The sequence below is a fragment of the Desmodus rotundus genome, chromosome X (genome assembly GCF_022682495.2).
Source record: "Desmodus rotundus isolate HL8 chromosome X, HLdesRot8A.1, whole genome shotgun sequence".
NCBI classification, from domain to species: Eukaryota; Metazoa; Chordata; class Mammalia; order Chiroptera; family Phyllostomidae; genus Desmodus; species Desmodus rotundus.
Window position 1 is genome coordinate 79,141,492 of NC_071400.1, and position 20,078 is coordinate 79,161,569.

General features: G+C 45.2%; 3 pseudogenes; 1 reads left to right on the plus strand and 2 right to left on the minus strand.

Moving 5' to 3' along the window:
* Positions 1-3,610: 3,610 nt before the first annotated feature.
* LOC128779948 (ferritin heavy chain pseudogene) lies at positions 3,611-4,372 on the minus strand (annotated as a pseudogene).
* Positions 4,373-9,059: 4,687 nt separating this feature from the next.
* LOC112302034 (ferritin heavy chain pseudogene) lies at positions 9,060-9,608 on the minus strand (annotated as a pseudogene).
* Positions 9,609-13,141: 3,533 nt separating this feature from the next.
* Positions 13,142-13,687, plus strand: LOC112302008 (ferritin heavy chain pseudogene; annotated as a pseudogene).
* The last annotated feature ends 6,391 nt before the right edge of the window (positions 13,688-20,078 follow it).

Here is a 20,078-nt window from a genome sequence, read left to right on the forward strand (position 1 = left end):
AAGAAACAGTGTTCCCCAGTCAAAGGCAGTTGAGAATGAGGAGTTCCTTCTTGCTCAGAGTTGGCTCAGCATTTTTGTTCTATTCAGGCCTTCAACTGATTAGATGTGGCCCACCAATGGTAAGGAACACAATGTGCTTTACTCAGTGTACTATTCGAAATAGTCATCTCATGGAAAAACACCCTGACAGGCACATACAGAATAATGTTTGATTAAATATCTGGGTATACCCTGATCCAGTCAAGTTGAGATATAAGATCATCCATCACAGTATTTTTCATAATAAATGCAGAGTCAAAAAATAAAAATTCTAGTGCCCTAATTTGGGAAGACTCTGTTTTGACTTTCGGTTCCCTTCACCCTTTGAAAATGTTAGAGAACTAATAGTTACACAACAGATCTTAGACAGTAAGTTCTGACTCAGTGTCAGTGATGAGCTTTCATGCATTCACTCATTCAATCTGTTTCTATTGAGGACCTATTATATGCCAGGTATTTTTATAGGTCCTAATATAAACACTTGTCCTACAAACTCCTCACATATGCATTTTTTGCAGCTAAGTGTTATTCAATGTTGTATGTAATCCCTTCAAAAAAATTAATACATGCAGACGGCTTGATGACATATTTAGAAGGAAGCCGATCATAAGTAGCACCAGTTGGAGACTTACTCTGTGGTTTTGCATACGTATAAAAATCATTTAATAAAGCATCACTGAAAAGTGATACAACCAAAATCAGTATTATCTGTGCATGTTGTCTTTTTTATTAACTTGTGAACAGCAAAGTGATACACTACTCTGATGTAGTTATCTGGTTTCATGAAGTACCATTAAAGGTCTCACTAATTTCAATAACTCGAGGGGCTGAAGTTTCATTCTATTAAAGTATTTTTTATTTCACAATCATTTGAAAAGGAAATTTTAAGAGGAAAGTTTAGGAAGCTGATGAAATCAGTCAATGTGACTATATGCATGGACATGGGACAATTGTGTTTTGTACACTTGGACAGGCCAGTGAGCAGCAATCACACTCAGCTTGAATCAAAAGTGGTGCAATGGTGCTCACTGTATCTGTGTGGCTGTGGTGACCTATAAAGAGATCGAGATAATCCTGAAAGTGCTGCCAATAATTTTTCTCTGTTTCTCTTTTTTAAACTTCTTTACTGTTGACAATATTACACATTTTCCTCCTCTTTCCCCCTTTGCCCACCTCCACCTACCCCCACCCCCTTCCCTCTGGCCCTCACCATACTGTTGTAGTTCAGTTAGAGGTGAACTCAAGAACAAGTACAGATAAAGAACAGCGAGTTAGAATGACACGAACATACCATGTGTCTAATCAGTACCTATTCTGCACCTACTGTAAGTCCAGCTCTGTGCTGACTGAGTGCAACTGGCAGTGACTTGAATCTCATGGGCCCAAGAGTCTGTTTCAGTTCCCTGTGTTCACCAACAGAATATATATACATGTAATATCAAGAGAGTTGCTCATGAGTTGATAATAAGAATGTGCTGTGGTATATTTACCTCAAAATATTCACATGTATTCAATAATATTATATTTAAATTTTTTCTTTCTATTGTCACAAATAAAGAAAATGCTCCAGAAGTGCTCATACCTTTTCCTCCATAAGAATTCTGTTTAGGGAAAATATATTTGGTGCAATTATGTAAGTTATCCTACAGATCCAGAATTGTCGTGGTTACGGCTATAGATATTTTGTTTCACTAAAAGCAATTGTAAGTTTTTCCAAAAAAGTTAGGGTAAAAGTATAATCCTTATAAAATTTTTTATGCCTTATTGTAATATTGACCTGGAGTGTTAATAGAAGAAGTTTTTAATGTAATCATTTTTCTTCATGATTTGGCATGAGTAATTTCCTCTCATTTTTAGTTTTTTAACTTTTTCTCATACTCTCAATGGTTTATATGCTGATTTTCTCATTCATAAAAATATAACCTCAACTAGCCAATGTTGAAGCTCAGCAAAAAACACTACTTACAAAAGGAGGTTTTGTGTAGTGTTTTCTGTGTGCCATTCACATATATGACCTTCCTTCTGAGCTTTTCATTCTTCAGGTTTTGCTCCTGCTTGAAGAGTGAACAATGTCCTTTTGGTTTATTTCCTTGAAGGCTTTTGCCATTTTCCCAAAACCAAAAAACACACAAAGAAACAAAATCCCCTCAGTATTCCAGGTCAGTTAAACACATTTCGGGAATTTCAAATTCCTAGGAAATATCTGATTATTTAGTAGCTTTCTGCCAAAATGATTTTAAACTTAATTTATTTCAGTGTCAATCGATGGGTTGGGACACATTCTTTAGGTCAAATATAAACACTTTGCTTGTGCTTATGTGGATGGAGTTCTCAAGTTCTGGTTTCTTACATGACAAACCACTCAAGAGGAAAGGCTCATTGACCTGCCAAGGCCTGTCAGCTGTATGACTTGATTCTCCATTGGTAATGATATCCCTTGAGTTTGTCCAGCCAGAAAAGTGCTGATTTCTTCCAAACCATTGGCAGCGATGCCATTTATAGTGTGTGTGTGTGTGTGTGTGTGTGTATGTGTATATGTAAGCATGCCCCTATGTGTGTGTATGTGTTTACACACACACAACAACAAGAGGGATTGAGTGCAAAGACAAACCTAACATTAAGGACATGAATGAAATGTGTTATGGAGTAACTGGTGGCATTGGTGAGGCCAAAGGCAGCCCACTTCAAGGGAAGAGGCTGTTGAATGCCTCTCCCTCACCCAGTGTCCCACAGAATAGTCCATGTTCCTCCAGGGTTCAGGTAATGGGACCTCGCTTGATTCAGCATCCAGGGATAACCCTCCCTCCATCCAGGGCGGAGGGAATACCTCGTCCCTCTATTGTGGCCAAGGAAATACCCTCTCTCCATCCAGGGTCCAGAGAATACTCCATCCAAAATACTGGGTACCAGAGAATGCTCCTCCGTCCATTTGAGCCCGGGGAATACCCTCTCCCTCCATCCCGGGTCCAGAGAATACTCTACCCACAATACTGGGTACCACAGAAAGCTCCTCTCTCCATTTAAGCCCAGGGAATACCATCTCCCGCCATCCAGCATCCCAGAGATGCCCCATCCCTATGGCGAGGGATTAGGGAATGCCCCCTCCCTCCATCCACGGTCCACATAACACCTCCTCCCTCCACTCAGGGCCCAGGGAATACCCTCTCCCTCCATCCAGGGTCCCAGGATACCCCCTCGCTCCATGCACTGTCCCACAGAAGAGCTCCACCCTCCTCCAGGGATATGGGAATACCCAGTTCCTCCATCCAGGTTCCTAGGAGTACCTCCGCCCTCCATCCTCCCTGGAAGATCCCGAGCTGCTCCTGATGGGACATGGGTGACTGAAGTGACTGCTGCATGCCTGTTGTAAAACTTAAACGGCAAGGAGTTTGCACACACGAATCAAAGAAATGCCTTTACTTATTTAGCAAGCAATAACTTTTGGAAGTAACAACAAAACTCGAACATATAAACTTAACTGAACCTTTTCAAGGGCAATACGGCCATAGGCATGCTCGGCACGGGGACCAGGCGAGGTCACCCCCGCGGCCATCAGCAAAGCAGTCCAGGCTCAGTTCTTGCTGTCGTCCAGGGAGAGCTTGACGAAGAGGTACTCTGCCAGGCTATCTTCGGGGGCCCCCAGCTTGCGCAGGTGGAGGACACTTGCTGCCAAGCTTCTGATGAACTTCACATCCTGGCGCAGGTGCTGATGCTCCAGGAAATCGCACAGGTGGGCGTCGTTCTTGGTGGCAGCCAGGTGGAACAGATTGAGCAGGCTCTGGTTTACCATCCTCTCCATCTGCAGGGCGTATTTCATGGCCATCCGGCCGCTCTCCCAGCGGCTTCGGTCAGGCCTCCGGATATCGCCCAGGCGGATGCGACCCCCTCGCTGGTTCTGCAGCCGCAAGAGCGAGTGGGCTTGCCCCCATTCCTCCCTCCACTGCCACAAGAAGAAGGTGGCGAAGTGCTTCAAGGCCACTTCCTGGCGCTCGAAGTAGAAGGCCATGGACAGGTACACGTAGGAGGCGTGCAGCTCCAGGTTGATGTGCCTGTTGAGGGCGGCCTCGCATTCGTGGTAGTAGTTCTGGAGAATCAGCAAGGGAGGCGCGGGCGGCGGCAGCGGGGGCGGCGGGGGCGGCGGGGGCCCCTCCGTGGGCGGCTCCGGGAGCAGGGCGAGCGGTGCGGGCAGCAGCGCTAGCAGGTCCGGCTCTCCGGCCAAGAAGGCCAACAGAGCGCCATGACGAGGGCTGAGCGGCGGGCTGCGGATCGGGCGGCGACGCGGGCGAAGGCGGCTGTGGCTGTGGCTGCGGCGTGGGCCCCGGATCAGCCCCATGCTGGTCGCTGAGGGTAGCTGCAGGCTCGGTCAGCAGCGGTGGCAGTGGGCACCTCGGGAGGACCCCGCGGTGGGCAACCGGAGCTGCCGGACACGGGCGTCCTCAGGCGCTGGGCCGCAGGTGGCTGCGGTGGGCTCCCGGGCGGCGGCAGAAAATGGAAGATGGGGCCAGAAGACGGAAGGGGAGCAGTACTCTCGCGAGGGTTGGAGAGGGTGGGGTTCGAGAGGAGCCCCTGGGCGGGCCGCAGCGGAAGGGGGGCCTCCGGGGGGCGCTTCGGGGGGGGGGGGGCGAGTGGGCAGAGCGCCATCAACATGTTGCGCGTTCCATCACAGCCTGGAGAACCTGCTCCGAGCACCTGACCTTTAGCCTGTTTTCCTCTGTTTCTTGTCCTCTGTGCTATTACAGTGGTCCCCACTTTTTGCCCCTTGTCCCGCCTCCACGCAGCCCCCACCCCCCACCAGGCCACTCCCATACCTTTGTGTGGGTCCAGGGCTCCTGCCTGTGTGTTCTTCGGCTAATCCCTTCACCTTCTTTTCTCCAGCACCCCGCCTGCCCCCCGCCACCTCCCCTCTGACAGCTCCCGGCCAGAGGTCCTCAAACCTTTCTCATTTTCGAAGGCATGTGAGTGATGGAAGCCTACTTCGTTATAAACCTTGATTTCTCTCTCCAGCTTTGCAAAGGACTGTGGAGTGATAAAGGTGAAAGGGGACTCAGGCTATTGAAAACACACTCCTTTCAGCCATTAGTGAGTTTATGATGATGAGGTAACTTTTGGGAAGGACCTAAGGATGGAGGGCCGGTTTCCAGGGGAACCAAGTGTGTTATTAGAGGCTTGGGGCTTTCAGGCCTTCATCCTGACCTCTGGGGAGGGGAGAGGTCCTGGAGGTTGATTTAATCAGGAACTTCCAATGCTTTGGTTAATCATGCCTATGGTAATGAGGCCTTCATTAAAACCCTAAAGGAAGGGGTTCAGAAGCATCCGGGTGGGTGAACACACAGAGGTCCTGTGACGGCCATGCAACTAGAGCAGTCAGGGAAGCTCCGTGTTCCTTCTCGCCTTACCTTGCCCATGCATCTCCTCCACCTGGCTGATCCTGAGTTGTATCCTGCTATAATAAACTGGTAATCTAGTCAGTAAACTCTTTTCCCGAGTTCTGTGAGCCGTTCCAGAAAATTGTCAAACTTGAGGAGGAGGTCACAGAAACTTCCAATTCATAGCCTGTTGGCCAGAAGCACAGCTGAGAACCTGACTTGCAAGCAGTGCCTGAAGTGCAGGACGGGAGGCAATCTCGTGGGACCGAGTGCTTAACCTGTGGGACCTGACTAACTCCAGGTAGTTCCTGTCGTTACTGAACTTTAGGTCTCCCAGTTGGTACATGGCAAGTTGGAGAATTGCTTGCTGTGGGAAAAAATGGACACATTTGTGCTCAGAAATGTACTCATCAGTAATGGACAACTTTATGCCAATGAATTCAACAATGCAGTGGAAATTACACTATAGGGTCACCTAGTGCATGAACTTAGATACCAAAATTCTAAATACAAATGTTACTAAAACAAAACCACGTGACCATGGTGTATACATGTAATCACGAATGTTCCTTCCAGAAGAAATATTTACCCTCAATAGCCTCGTAAATTGAGCTTGGCTGTATTCCCTGCTCTTGAAATGTTTTTGAATAGCAAGAGAAGGAGAGGTGTTCTTGGACTGTTTGGTAAAATTCACCCGTGAAGCTATCCAGTCCAGGACTTTTGTTGGTTGGGAGGTTTTTTTGTTTGTTTGTTTTTTTATCAACTGCCCTGGTTTCCTTAGTTATAAGCCATCTGTTCAGCTTTGCAGTTTCTTCTTGATTCAGCCTCAGAAGATTGTATGTTTCTCAAAATTTATTCATTTCTTCCAGATTGCCTAATTTGGTGGCATATGCTGGTTCGTAATAGTTTCTTTTGCTACTTGCACACGTTAAGCACGGATATTATTGTGTCAGTCTCATCCTACCAGTGGGTAGATGACCAGTGCCCACTGGGGGTAAATAACACCTACTGTGCATGAGTGAGTCAGCACAGCAGGACGGACACCGCTGTGTTTAGAAAGGCCTCCTGGTGAGGCTGGGCCTCGGGCCTGGGATCTGGGAACTTTGATTTGGGGAGTGTTCCCACCTTTCCTAATTGATGAGCATGTCAGTGTGCCTAGAGTGGGTAAACAATATAGTTCATGCTGAACACTTGTTTTGTTTCTGTGGGGATGAAGTCTTGGTACTTGCTAAGCTAAGGGTGCCAACACCCAGCCCCCGATACATACCTGGAGAACTGGGTGTATAAAGTGCTTCTGGGCCTCAGAGTTATGTCCCTGATGGTTCCCCTTGGACATCCATGCGCATCTCAGGTTTCACATAATATGGCAATACCACCTTTCTACCCCAGATATGGTCCTGGCCAAAAACTCTGTAAATCAATAAACTGCGCTACCATCAACCCAGGTTTTCAATTCTAATCTGCAGAACCTAGGTTGTTTTCCTCATGTCTCACTCTTCACCTCTGGTCCGTAAGCAGAACTTATCAGCTCATCCAATCTGTGTGGAATTTGCCCACATCTCTTCATTTTCTCAGTCACCTCAATAGTTCAAGCCCCACTGCCTTTCACCTGGACCAGCTACAAGATCTCTTAAGTGGACTCCCAGCTTCAGCTCTCCCCCGCTCTCTACATTCTTAAAAGAACTGAGTCACTGATAATGTGCAGGGGAATTTATGCTACTTCATATTCAATATCAGAAATGTGACCTTCGGCCTTGACCTTGTACTATTCAGTCCTACGGAGATAATTTGGGCTTTGGGGTATCATGTTGCCCTAATGGAAGAAATAGTAAAACCAAAGGAAGAAACTGTATTTGGATGTTTTGTCAGGGTAATATGCATGACCAGCGTGGGGAAGGTGGGAAGTCACTCCATGTCTCTGGGAAAGCCAGCCTAAGGCTCAGGTATCATTGCAGTTGCTCAGGGCGAGCTTGTCAAAGGGGTACTCTGCCAAGATGGCTTCTGGGGTCTTCATTTTGGTACCCAGGTATTGTTTAGAAGCACTAACAATTGCATACTTTACTAAACTAAAAATCTTCAGGTAAAATGTAAGAAACCCTCTAATTCTTGCCTAATCCGTGTCTCCTTATTGTGTCTCTAGTGACAAGCACACCAATAATTTTAAGGCCAGGCTTTGTATTTTCAGCATGGACATGCATCTGTTTTCACTAGGGCCCCAGACCATCCACCTGACCACCCCTGCCATATACCACATGGTTTCTAAGGAGCAGATAAATTCTGCATTTTCCAGGGTCTCAAGGAAAACCCTCTCACTCCATCCAGGGTCCAGGGAACACCTGCTCTGTCCATTCAGGGTCCAGGGAATATATACTCCCTTCATTTAGGACCCAGAAAACACTGCTATCTTCATGTAGGGTGCAGGGAATACCTCAGCCCTCCATCCAGGGTCCAGGGAAAACACCCTCCCTCCTAACTGGGTGCCATGGAATGCCAGTCCCTTCATGCCGGGCTCAGGGAATATCCTCTACCCCCAACCTGGGTGCCAGGGAATGCCCCACACCACTCCAGGGTTCAGGGAATACACTCTCCCTCCATTCACAGTACAGGGAATTTCCTTTCCTCCATAAAGTGTTCAGGGAATAGCTCCACCTGCATCGAGGGTCCAAGTTATACTGCTCCCTCCTTCCAGAGCCCTAGGGATACACCTTTCTCCATTCAGTGTCCCACAAAATAGCCCCACCCTCCTATAGGGTCAAAGGTGTATGCCCTCCCTCCATCCAGGGTCCAGGGAATGTCCTCTCCCCACATTTAGAACCCAGGGATTATCCCCTCCCTCCATCAAGTTCCCCACAGGCCTGGCTCCATCCATCCAGTTTCTAGGGAATAACTCCTCCCTCCATTGAGGGACCAGGCAATACTCCTCCCTCCATCCAGGGTCCAGGGAATACGGCCTTCTTCTAAAAGGGTCCCAACAAATGTACCACCCTCCTCCAGGGTTCAGTGAATACCCCTTTCCTCTATCCAGCGTTCATGGTATACCCCCACTCCACCCTGGGTCCCAAGGAATGCCTGTTCCTCCATCCAGTGTTCCTCAGAATAGCCCACCCCTCGTCCAGGTTTAAGGGAACAACCCCACCCTTCATCAAGGTCCAGGGAACACTCCAACTTTCCATCCAGGATCCAGGGAAAATTCCCTCCATCCATCCAGCATCTATGGAATACCTTCTCTCTCCATACAGGGCCCAGGGAATACCCATTCCTCCTTCCACAGTCCCTGGGATATCCCCTCACTCCACTCATTGTGCCACAAATAGTCCCACCCTCCTCCAGGACCAGGAAACACCCTTTCCCTCCATCCAGGGTCCAGGGAACACCTCCTCCTCCATCCCTGAAGATCCTGAGCTGCAGGGCATGGGACTTGGGAGACTGAAGTTATCCTGCACGCCTGTTATAAAACTTAAACAGCAAAGATTCTAAACACACAAATCAATGCAACGCCTTTACTTACTCAGCAACTAACAACTTTTGGAAGTAATGATAAAACTCGAACATAAAAACTTAACTGAACGTTTTGGAGGGCAATACAGCAATAGGCATGCTCAGCGGGGTGACCAGCGCAAATCACCCTGCATCTATCAGGAAGGCAGTCCTGGCTCAGTTCTTGCTGTCACCCAGCGTGAGCTTGTCAAAGAGGTACTCTGCCAGGCTATCTTCAGGGGCCCCCAGCTTGCGCAGGTTGGTGATATGGTCCCCCAACTCTTTGATGAACATCACTTGTTCATGCAGGTAGTGATGCTTGAGGAAGTCACACACGTGGCCGTCCTTCTTCTCGGTGGCCAGCTGGTGCAGATTCAGCAGGCTCTGGTTCACTCTCTTCGCCAGCTGCAAGGCGCTCTCCATGACCCTCAGGCCACTGTCCCAGTTCTCTTCCTCAGGCTTGGAGATGTTGTGCAGACGGAGATTACCGCCACGCTGGCTCTGCAGCCACAACAGCTTCTCCGCGTGCTCCCTCTCCGTGTTGGACTGCCGAAGGAAGAACAGGCTGAAGTGCTTCAAGCCCACGTCTTCCCGGTCAAAGTAGAAGGCCATGGACATGTACACGTAGGAGGCGTGCAGCTCCAAGTTGACCAGGTTGTTGATGGCGGCCTCACACTCAGGGTGGTAGTTGTGACGCACATGCCAGGGCGCAAATGCAGTTGCCATGTCCGGTAGCGCGGATGCGGGGTTCGGGCACCAAAGGCAAGATGTCGTGGAAGCAGGAGCTGGAGTTGCGGGGTAGCGGTGCAGCGGTCCCCGGGTGAGTCAGCAGCACCGGAGAAGCTGCTCCAGCGTTCAGCAGCAGGCAGCTGGTGGTTGGCTCTGAGATGAAACTGGAAAATGGAAGGTGGGACCTGGAGACGGATAAAGGGATCAACTCTCACGAGAGTTCGGGAGAGGGCGCGAGGAGCATCCCGAGGAGCATCCCTGGGGCGGGGGGGACAAAGGGGGGGTGTCACGGGCGTCCAAGTGGGCCGTGCACCAGCGACATGTTCCGGGTTCGATCACAGCCTGGGTGAGGTGGGGAGAATCTGTTCTGACCTCTTGACATTTAATATTTTTAATTTTGTAATAATATTTCTATTTCGTAAGAACTTTATCCTCTAATTCCTTCTACGGTAGACATTTTTGTATTATAAATCCATTTTCTGCCCTTAAATTTCTGAGAATATGAATTTCAATTTGTGGTAAAATCCTCTTCTGTTTCCTGTGTTATATCTGAGTTCTCCCTGCCCGGGAGTAGTTCTGTATATTCATGGTCTGGTTTTCTTTTTCTTTCTCCTACGTTCGGCAAACCTGTGTTCCTTCATAGTTAGGAATAAAGGACTTATGTGATCAACCGAGGTAATAATCACGCATGTGATCTGGAGTTGTGATGTCCATTGCGCTGCAGGGCTTCTGCTGGAGTGGAAGGCTGGAGTGTGCTGAGTTACTCAGTGGGGTTCCTTTGAGGACAGGTGCCCTGGCTTATAGGTAGGAAAGGGGCACTCCTTGTGGCCAAAATCAATATGACATTTCTGACATTGGGGGACTAATAGTTTTTACTTCTAGGTAGATGTGTCCTGTTGTTTCCCTTCTTGCAGGTCTGCAATTGTTTAAGCTCATTCACTGCCTTTGGAGTGTAGTTTGGGGAATGAAAGGGGTTAGATGCCACAGTTGAGTTCTGCCCTGTGTAAGTAGGGCTGGGGGATGGTTAGAGCAGGGCAGGGTGAAGCAGGCCTGCTGTTCACAGAGTAGCTCTTTAATCTCACAGTTGACCAAGGACCCTCTACAGTGCTGCAATTTCATTTACTCCCTTAGACTTTCTCTGAATGTGATCAGGTTTTCTACCGCGGTTGTTTCAAATTCTCTGCGTTAACCAATCTGGTAGCCTCTGCTTTTCCTGTCTTTCAAGAATCCCTCATAATTTCGGGTTTCCTAATGACATTCTTTCTTGTGTGGGGCATGTCTGTGCAAATAATGTCGGTGTTTAGTTTATGAACATGATTCAGTGATCATTTCTTAAGCATTTTAGAATGAAAATACCCACTTTTTGAATATCCAATACATTCACAGATTCCAGAAACCACAGAGTTCTCTCTGCAGGCCACCGTTGAGTATGATTTGTTATAATCAGGAGAAGAAAAAGAATTAAACAGAAGAAATCATACTCATGTTAAGAAAAATCATAGAGTCAGACTGAAGAAACTTTACAAACATATTCCTTAGCAGCACATTTTTTCAAGTGCATATAGAACATTTATTTACCAATATAGGCCATATCCTAAGCGACCATACAGCACTCAATAAATATAACATTATTCATATCACGAGAGAAATGTTCTCTGATCACAATGAAATTGGATTAGAAATAATTACATAAAGATATCTGAAAAACACTCAAATATTTGGAAGCTGCTAATACATGTCAAACAATCCAAGTATTGAAAAAGAAATTATTTGGGATTTAATGTCAACAAAAACTCAGCATATCCACATCCGTAGGTTCAAGCAGTACTTGCATGTTAATTCATATCATTGAATTCCTATATTTGAAAAGAGGAAAGCTCTCAAATCTATTATGTAACTTTCAACCTTAAAAAGTAGAAAAAGACTAAAATAAACCCATGTCAGGCAGAAAGAAGGAAATTATAAAGACAGGAGCAGGTAACAGTGAAATGGAACACATAAAATAAAACAAAAACTCTATCAAATGAATGAAATCAAAGCAGTTTCTTTGAGAAAATTGAACAAACAAATAAAAACATAAATATTTAGACAGGCTAACCAGAGAGAGGAGGAGGAGGAAGAGGAGGAGACAGAAGGAAAAAAACCACAAATTAACAGTTTCAAGAATGAGAAAGAAGACATCACTATGGATCATACGCTTAAAGGATAAACAGGAAATGTAATGGTGATACTGTATTATAGGAAATGTATATTTTGGTTTTCATCCCCAGCTCCCGGCCAGAGGCCCTAAAACCCTTCTCATTTTCCTTTCTCATGGTCCCTAAGTCTCTCTTTGTTACTAGTATATGTCCAAACCCTAGTCTAGCGCCTGGGCCATTGCAGATAATAAGTATTTGTTGAATGAATGAAAGGCTATTTGACATCAGTGGTATTCTCCACTACTGGGGCTCGTTCGTTAGAACTTAACAGAAAGCTTTAACAGAAAAGGCTTGCTGAGTGGCAGTGAGAGTACAAAGGAGGTTGGAGGGGATGAATACATCCACATGGTTAAGTGCTTTCTCTAAGAATGTACCTAAATCTTCTGTTTTCTGCCAGAGGAAACTAAAGTCTGGGCTTACCTAAGTGGAAGGAGACAGGCAAACCAGGTGAAACGGGTGAAGGCCTCTAGGGGTCAGTGATGAGTCACCGACGCTCCACACTGGGGTGCACACAGGGCAGAAGGAATGTGTCTCCAGGACTGCGCTGGAAGATGAAGACAGGAGACAGAATAGAGCGAGTGAAGAACAAGTTCCAAAAGAGTGGAAGACGGAGAGGTGCCCGAGTCACTGAGGCCCTGGAGGCCCTGCTCTGCCGCCAGCGAAACGTGAAACTGACCACCAATGGGAGGAGAGAGCGGAGATCACTGGAGGAACAAGGTCTAGGAGCTCAGTGCGGGTGTCGGAGCTGTCGTAATGTGGATGCGAAGTCATTCAAACAAAGCTTGTGATATGAAATGTAACCAGTGACACCACAAAAGGGCTATGTTTAATGACACAATCACATTAGGGCAATATTCAAATTACTTCCTCAAAGAAATCATGCAGTTGATAAACTCAAAACAGTGGCACTTGTATTCCAGAAGAACATTTTAAAATGGCATTCAGGGCACATGCACAGCACTGAGAGGCCCTGACAGCCAGGCTGGCATGGAACTCGGAAAGTGTCATTGCCGCTGTCCCCTTTATGCCCCCCTCAAGCACCCCCGCCAATATGGCGGAGCTGTGACCCCGACCCCCAAGTCCCGCCCCCCTACCGGATGCTCCTTCCCCCGTCCCTCAACACTATTGAGTGGGCTGCTTCTTCCGGTCCCCCCTCAGAGCCAACCGCAGCGCCTGAGGGCTGACACGTGATCGCGCCTGTGTTCGCGCCACTGCCGGACATTCCAGAGCTGCGCAGCCTCCACAGCCCTCCGTCCCACAGCCCACCCAGCAGCCCTGGCTTCTGTGCCCCCTTCATCTTGGTGCCCCGCGCCTGTGCCTGAAGACATGGAGATGCTGCCCGAGCCTTCGTTTGTGCGCCAGAACTATGACCCTGAATGTGAGGCTGCCATCAACGCCCACATCAATGTACACTTCTACGCCTGCTACGTGTACTCGTCCATGGCCTTCTACTTCGACCATGAAGACATGGCCCTGAAGCACTTCAGCCAGTTCTTCCGGCAGAGGTCCAACAAGGAGAAGGAGCACGCGGAGAGGCTGATGGAGCTGCAGAACCAGCGCGGGAGCCAAATCTGCCTACGGGACATCAGAAGTCCTCCCTGGGATGAATGGGACAGTGGCCTGAGGGCCATGAACTGCGCCTTGCACCTGGCCAAGAAAGTGAACCAGAGCCTGCTGCACCTGCACCTGCTGGCCACCATGAGGGGAGACGGCCACCTGTGCCATTTCCTGGAGAGTCACTACCTGCAGCAACAGGTGATGTTCATCAAAGAGTTGGGGGACCACGTCACCCAGCTGGGCAAGATGTGCGCTCCGGAATCCGGCCTGGCAGAGTACCTGTTTGACAAGCTCACCCTGGACGACCGCAAGAAGGACTGAGCCTGGACTGCCTTCCCGATAGGCACGGGGTGAGTTCCCCTGGTCACCGTGCTGAGCGTGCCTATTGCCACGTTGGCCTTGCAAACCGTTCACTTTCTGTGTTCCAGTTTTAGCATTTCTTCCAATAAAGTTATTGGTTCCTAAAAACATAAAGGTGTTTCATCGATTCGTGTGTGTAAAACCCGAATCTTCTAAGTAGGAAAACAGGTATGTAGGAGCCTCTCTTTCCAACCAGGAACCATCACTTGCAGGTCAGGATCTCCATGGATGGGAGGGGATATTCCCTGGGACAATGGATTGAGGAAGCAAGTGCTCTTTTTTTTTTTTTTTAAATTTTAATTTTTTATTGTTTTTCAATTACAGTTGTGTGGCTTTTCTCCCCATCCCTCCACCCCACCCCAGCGAAACCCCCGTCCCTCCCCCACTTTCATGCTCCCCCTTGATTTTGTCCATGTGTCCTTTATAGTAGTTCCTGTAATCCCCTCTCCTCACTGTCCCCTCCCCACTCCCCCCTGTCCGTTGTTAGATTGTTCTTAACTTCAATGTCTCTGGTTATATTTTGTTTCCTTTTTTTTTTCTATTTATTATGTTCCAGTTAAAGATGAGATCATATGGTATTTGTCCCTCACCGTCTGGCTTATTTCACTTAACATTATGCTCTCCAGTTCCATCCATGCTGTCATTCAGGGTAGGGGCTCCTTCTTTCTCTCTGCTGCGTAGAATTCCATTGTGTAAGTGTACCATAGTTTTTGGATCCACTCATTTGCTGATGGGCACTTAGGTTGCTTCCAGTACTTGGCTATTGTAAATTGTGCTGCTATGAACATTGGGGTGCACAGGCTCTTTTGGATTGGTGTTTCAGTGTTCTTAGGGTATAATCCCAGCAGCGGAATTGCTGGGTCAAAGGGCAGTTCCATTTTTAGTTTTCTGAGGAAATTCCATACTGTTTTCCACAGTGGCCTCACCAGTCTGCGTTCCCACCAACAGTGCACTAGGGTTCCCTTTTCTCCGCATCCTCTCCAACATTTGTTTGTGGATTTGTTTTTGTTGGCCACTCTGACTGGTGTGAGATGGTACCTCATTGTGGTTTTAATTTGCATCTCTCTGATGGCTAGTGATGCTGAGCATCTTTTCATATGTCTCTGGGCCCTCTGTATGTCTTCCCTGAAGAAGTGTCTGTTCAAGTCCTTTGCCCATTTTTTAATTGGGTTGTTTGTCTTCCTGGAGTGCAGTCGTGTGAGTTCTTTATATATTTTGGAGATCAGGCCCTTGTCTGAGGTATCATTGGCAAATATGTTTTCCCATACTGTTGGTTCTCTTTGTAATTTGGTGCTGTTTTCTTTAGCCATGCAGTAGCTTTTTATTTTGATGAGGTCCCATTTGTTTATTCTTTCCTTTATGTCTCTTGCTTTAGGGGACATGTCTGTGAGGATGTTGCTCCGTGGAATGTCTGAGATTTTCCTGCCAATGTTTTCCTGTAGGACTTTTATGGTGTTACGACTTATATTTAAGTCTTTTATCCATCTTGAGTTTATTTTTGTGTATGGCATAAGTTGGTGGTCGAGTTTCATTTTTTTGCACGTAGCTGTCCAGATCTCCCAACACCATCTGTTGAAGAGGCTGTTTTTGCTCCATTTTAGGAGCAAGTGTTCTTTGGGACCCAGCATGAAGGGAGACAGTATTCCCTGGATTCTGGATGGAGGGAGGGGATATTGCATGTGTCCTGGATTGAGAGAGGGGTTATTCCCTGGATCTTGACTGGAGGTATGAGGTATTCCTTGTACCCTGAAAGTGGGGAGGGAGTGTTCCCCAAGCCCTGAACCCTGGAGGAGGGTGGGGCTATTTTGTGGGACCCTGGATGGAGGGAGAGGGCATTCTCTGCACCCTGGATGGAGGGCGTTAATATTCTTTGGGACCATGGAAAATGCAGAATTTTGTTCCTCTTATGTAACATGTGCTATATGGCAGGGTGTGGTGAGATGGATGGTCTGGGGCCCTGGTGAAAATAGATGCATGTTCATGCTAAAAGTATAAAGCCTGGCCTTAAAATTATCAGTGTGCTTGCCACTGGAGAAATAATAAAGAGAGTGAGATTGGGCAACAATACCTGAAATTCTTTAGTTTACTAAAATATGCAAATGTTACAGCACTAATAGTTACACAACTGATATTAGACAGTAAGTTCTGATTCAGTGTCAGTGACGAGCATTCATTCATTCAATCTATTTCTATTGAGTACCTATTATATGCCAGGTATTTTTATAGGCCCTAATATAAAAACCTGTCCTACAAACTCCTCACATACGCATTTTTGCAGCTAAGTGTTATTCAATGTTTTATATAATCTTTTCTTCAAAAATTAATACATGCAGTAGGCTTGATGACATATTTATAAGGAAGCCCATCATATGTAGCAGCAGTTGGACACTTACTCCGTGTGTGTTTGCATATGTATAAAACTCATTTAATAAAGCATCAGTGAAAAGTGATAGCAGTCCAAAATCAGTATTATCTGTGGATGTTGTCCTTTTTTATTAATTTGTGAAAAGCGAAGTGATACTTTACTCTGATGGTTATTCTGGTTCCATGAAGTACCATTAAAGATCTCACTAATTTCAATAACTGAAGGGGCTGAAGTTTCATTCTATTAAAATATTTTTCATTTCCCAGTCATCATTTTAAAAGGAGAATTTAGGAAGCTAATGAAATCAGTCAATGTGACTATTTGCGTGGACATGGGACAATTGTGTTTTGTACACTTGGACAGGCCAGTGAGCAGCAATCACACTCAGCCTCATTCAAAATGTGTGCAATGGTGCTCACTGTATCTGTGTGGCTGTGGTGACCTATAAAGAGAGCGAGATAATCCTGAAAGTGCTGCCAATAAGTTTTCTTTGTCTTTTTTAAAGTTTATTTTTACTGTTGACGTTATTATAGATTTTCCTCCTCTTTCCCCCTTTGCCCACCTCCACCTGCCCCCACCCCTTCCCTCTGGCATCACCACACTGTTGTATTTCATTTAGAGGTAAACTCAAGAACAAATACAGATAAAGAATAGCGAGTTAGAACGACACGAACATACCATGTATCTAATCAGTACCTATTCTGCACCTACTGTAAGTCCAGCTCTGTGCTGACTGAGTGCAACTGGCAGTGACTTGAATCTCATGGGCCCAAGAGTCTGTTTCAGTTCCCTGTGTTCACCAACAGAATATATATACATGTAATATCAAGTGAGTTCCTCATGGCTTGATAATAAGAATGTGCTGTGGTATATTTACTTCAAAATATTCACATGTATTCAATAGTATTTTATTTAAAATTATTTCTCCTATTTTCACAAATAAAGAAAATGCTCCAGAAGTGCTCATACCTTTTCCTCCCTAACAATTCTGTTTAGGGAAAATATATTTGGTGCAATTATGTAAGTTATCCTACAGATCCAAAATGTCTTGGTTGAAGTTGAAGATATTTTCTTTCACTAAAAGCAATTGTAAGTTTTTCCAACCAAGTTAAGCAAAAAGTATAATCCTTATAAGATTTTCTATGCCTTACTGTCATATTGACCTGGAGTTTTAATAGAAGACGTTTTTAATGTAATCATTTTTCTTCATGATTTGGCATGAATAATTTCCTCTCATTTTTAGTTTTTTAACTTTTCTTTCATTACTCTCAATTGCATGCTGATTTTCTCATTCATAAAAATATAACCTCAACTAGCCAATGTTAAAGCTCAGTAAAAAACACTACTTACAAAACTAGGTTTGTAACCTAGTTTTGTAAGTAGTGTTTTCTGTGTGCCATTCACATGTATTACCTTCCTTCTGAGCTTTTCATTCTTCAGGTTTTGCTCCTGCTTGAAGAATGAACAATGTCCTTTTGGTTTATTTCCTTGAAGGCTTTTGCCATTTTCCCAAAACAAACAAACAAACAAACGAATAAAAACCCCTCAGTATTAAGGTCAGTTAAACATATTTCGGGAATTTCAAATTCCTAGGAAATAATCTGATTATTTAGTAGCTTTCTGCCAAAATGATTTTAAACTTAATTTATTTCAATGTCAATCGATGGGTTGGGACACATTCTTTAGATAGAATATAAACACTTTGCTTTTGCGTATGTGGATGGAGTTCTCAAGTTCTGGTTTCTTACATGACAAACCACTCAAGAGGAAAGGCTCATTAACCTGCCAAGGCCTGTCAGCTGTATGACTTGATTCTCCATTGGTAATGTTATCCCTTGAGTTTGTCCAGCCAGAAAAGTGCTGATTTCTTCCAAACCATTGGCAATGATTCGAATTTATTGTGTGTGTGTGTGTGTATGCATGCCCCATATGTGTGTGTTTACACACACACAACAACAACAAGAGGGATTGAGTGCAAAAACCAAACCTAGCATTCCTTTAAAGACATGAATGAAACATGTTATGGAGTAATTGGTGGAGTTGGTGAGGCCAAAGGCAGCCCACTTGAAGGGAAGAGGCTGTTGAAAGTGGAAATTGAGAGGAACGGACCTAGTGTAAAGAATTCTTGGAGGATAATAGTCTGCTCTCTCAGCATTCCTGTTGAAAGCCCTTGGCCTGGAGTAGAAGCGGCAAGCTGTTCTGAGAGCAGACTGTGGTGGCAGGGAACATCATTTTCTTGTACTTGCAGCTATTGAAACATGGCTTAGCATTCCTGGTCTTAACTGTCAGAGATTAAAACCAATAATGATCATTGGAAATATCAGTTCCTTGTCCTGAATAATGTGTTTACAGTCACTTCCCTATTGCATCAGATGTCTGTCTGTTATCAGTGCTTTTATTCCCCCCTAATTCTTCACATTGCTCCTTAATCAAATGTATTCCTCATTTATGGTGAAGAGAAATGCAGCTTTCCCTATGTGGCCCTTCCCCTTCTTTCTTTTTTCCGTGTTAACACTCCCAAATTTTTAGGGGAAAAAAGACAATAGTATATAAATCAATCAAGGCACAGAATTCCTCAAGTTATAAAAATCAATTCCTTTGTCATTATTAATCAATATATTGATCATATCAGTTAAGTATTTAAGTTAGTCATTTTGTCTGCAGTGATTGCAGCTACAAGATGCAAAAAACATACTCTGTTTATTCATTTGTTCAAATAGAGAAGGGGAAGTGGATATAGGAATAACAAGATCCTATGCAGAACCAAGAGGCCACTTCATTGTCTTCCACAGATACTGTTTCCTAAACCATGGTGGTGATTTTCCTAGCCATGCTATTAAATATATTTGGTTAGAATACATTCTTTTTAGCATCCATTTATACAGTAATGTCCCCAATATTCTTTGAGGTTTAGGGGCATGCGTTAAGGGGAGAGAACTTTTTATTTCCTGCCAAAACTGTACCATCATTTTTGGATACTTCCATCTAGTACTATATAGTGACTTGTCTGATATCTCTGATAGGTAGCAATTACATATTACATATTATAGCTGACAGATCTTTATCTCAGTCAGCTATGCCATCACAGAGTATGGTATTTTTTTATTGTTCTTCAAGTACGGTTGTTTCCATTTTACCCCCACCATTCCCTCTGCCCCCATCCCTGCCTCCCACCTCAATCCTACCCTCTTTGGCTTTGTCCATATGTCCTTTATACATGTTCCTTGATGACCCTTCCCCTATTTCCCCCATTATCCCTCTACCCTCTGACAGGTTACTGTCAGTTTGTTCTTTATTTCAATGTCTCTGGTTATATTTTGCTTGTCTGTTTGTTTTGTTGATTATGTTCCAGTTAAAGGTGAGATCATACGGCATTTCTCTTTCACTGCCTGCTTATTTCACTTAGCATAGTGCTCACCAGTTCCATCCATGCTGTTACAAAGGGTAGGAGCGCCTTCTTTCTTTCTGCTGGGTACTATTCCATTGTGTGAATGTACCACAGTTCTTTGATCCATTTATTTACTGATGGGCACTTAGGTTGCTTCCAGCACTTGGCTATTGTAAATTGTGCTACTATGAACATTGGGGTGCATAGGTTCTTTTGGATTGGCGTTTCAGGGCTCTTAGGGTATAATCCCAGCAGTGGAATTGCCGGGTCAAAAGGCAGTTCCATTTTTAGTTTTCTGGAGAAATTCCATACTGTTTTCCACAGTGGCCACACCAGTCCTCATTCCCACCAACAGTGCACTAGGGTTCCCTTTTCTCCACAACCTCGCCAGCACTTACTATTTGTTGATTTGGTTATGATGGCTGTTCTGACTGGTGTGAGGTGCTATCTCATTGTGGTTTTAATTTGCATCTCTCTGATGGCTAGTGATGCTGAGCATCCTTTCATAAGTCAGTTCATTGGAGTAAATATCTGTATGGGACACTTGGTTTTATAAAACTGTTTCATTGCTAAATGATGTAACTTTAGAGCATCCTTCA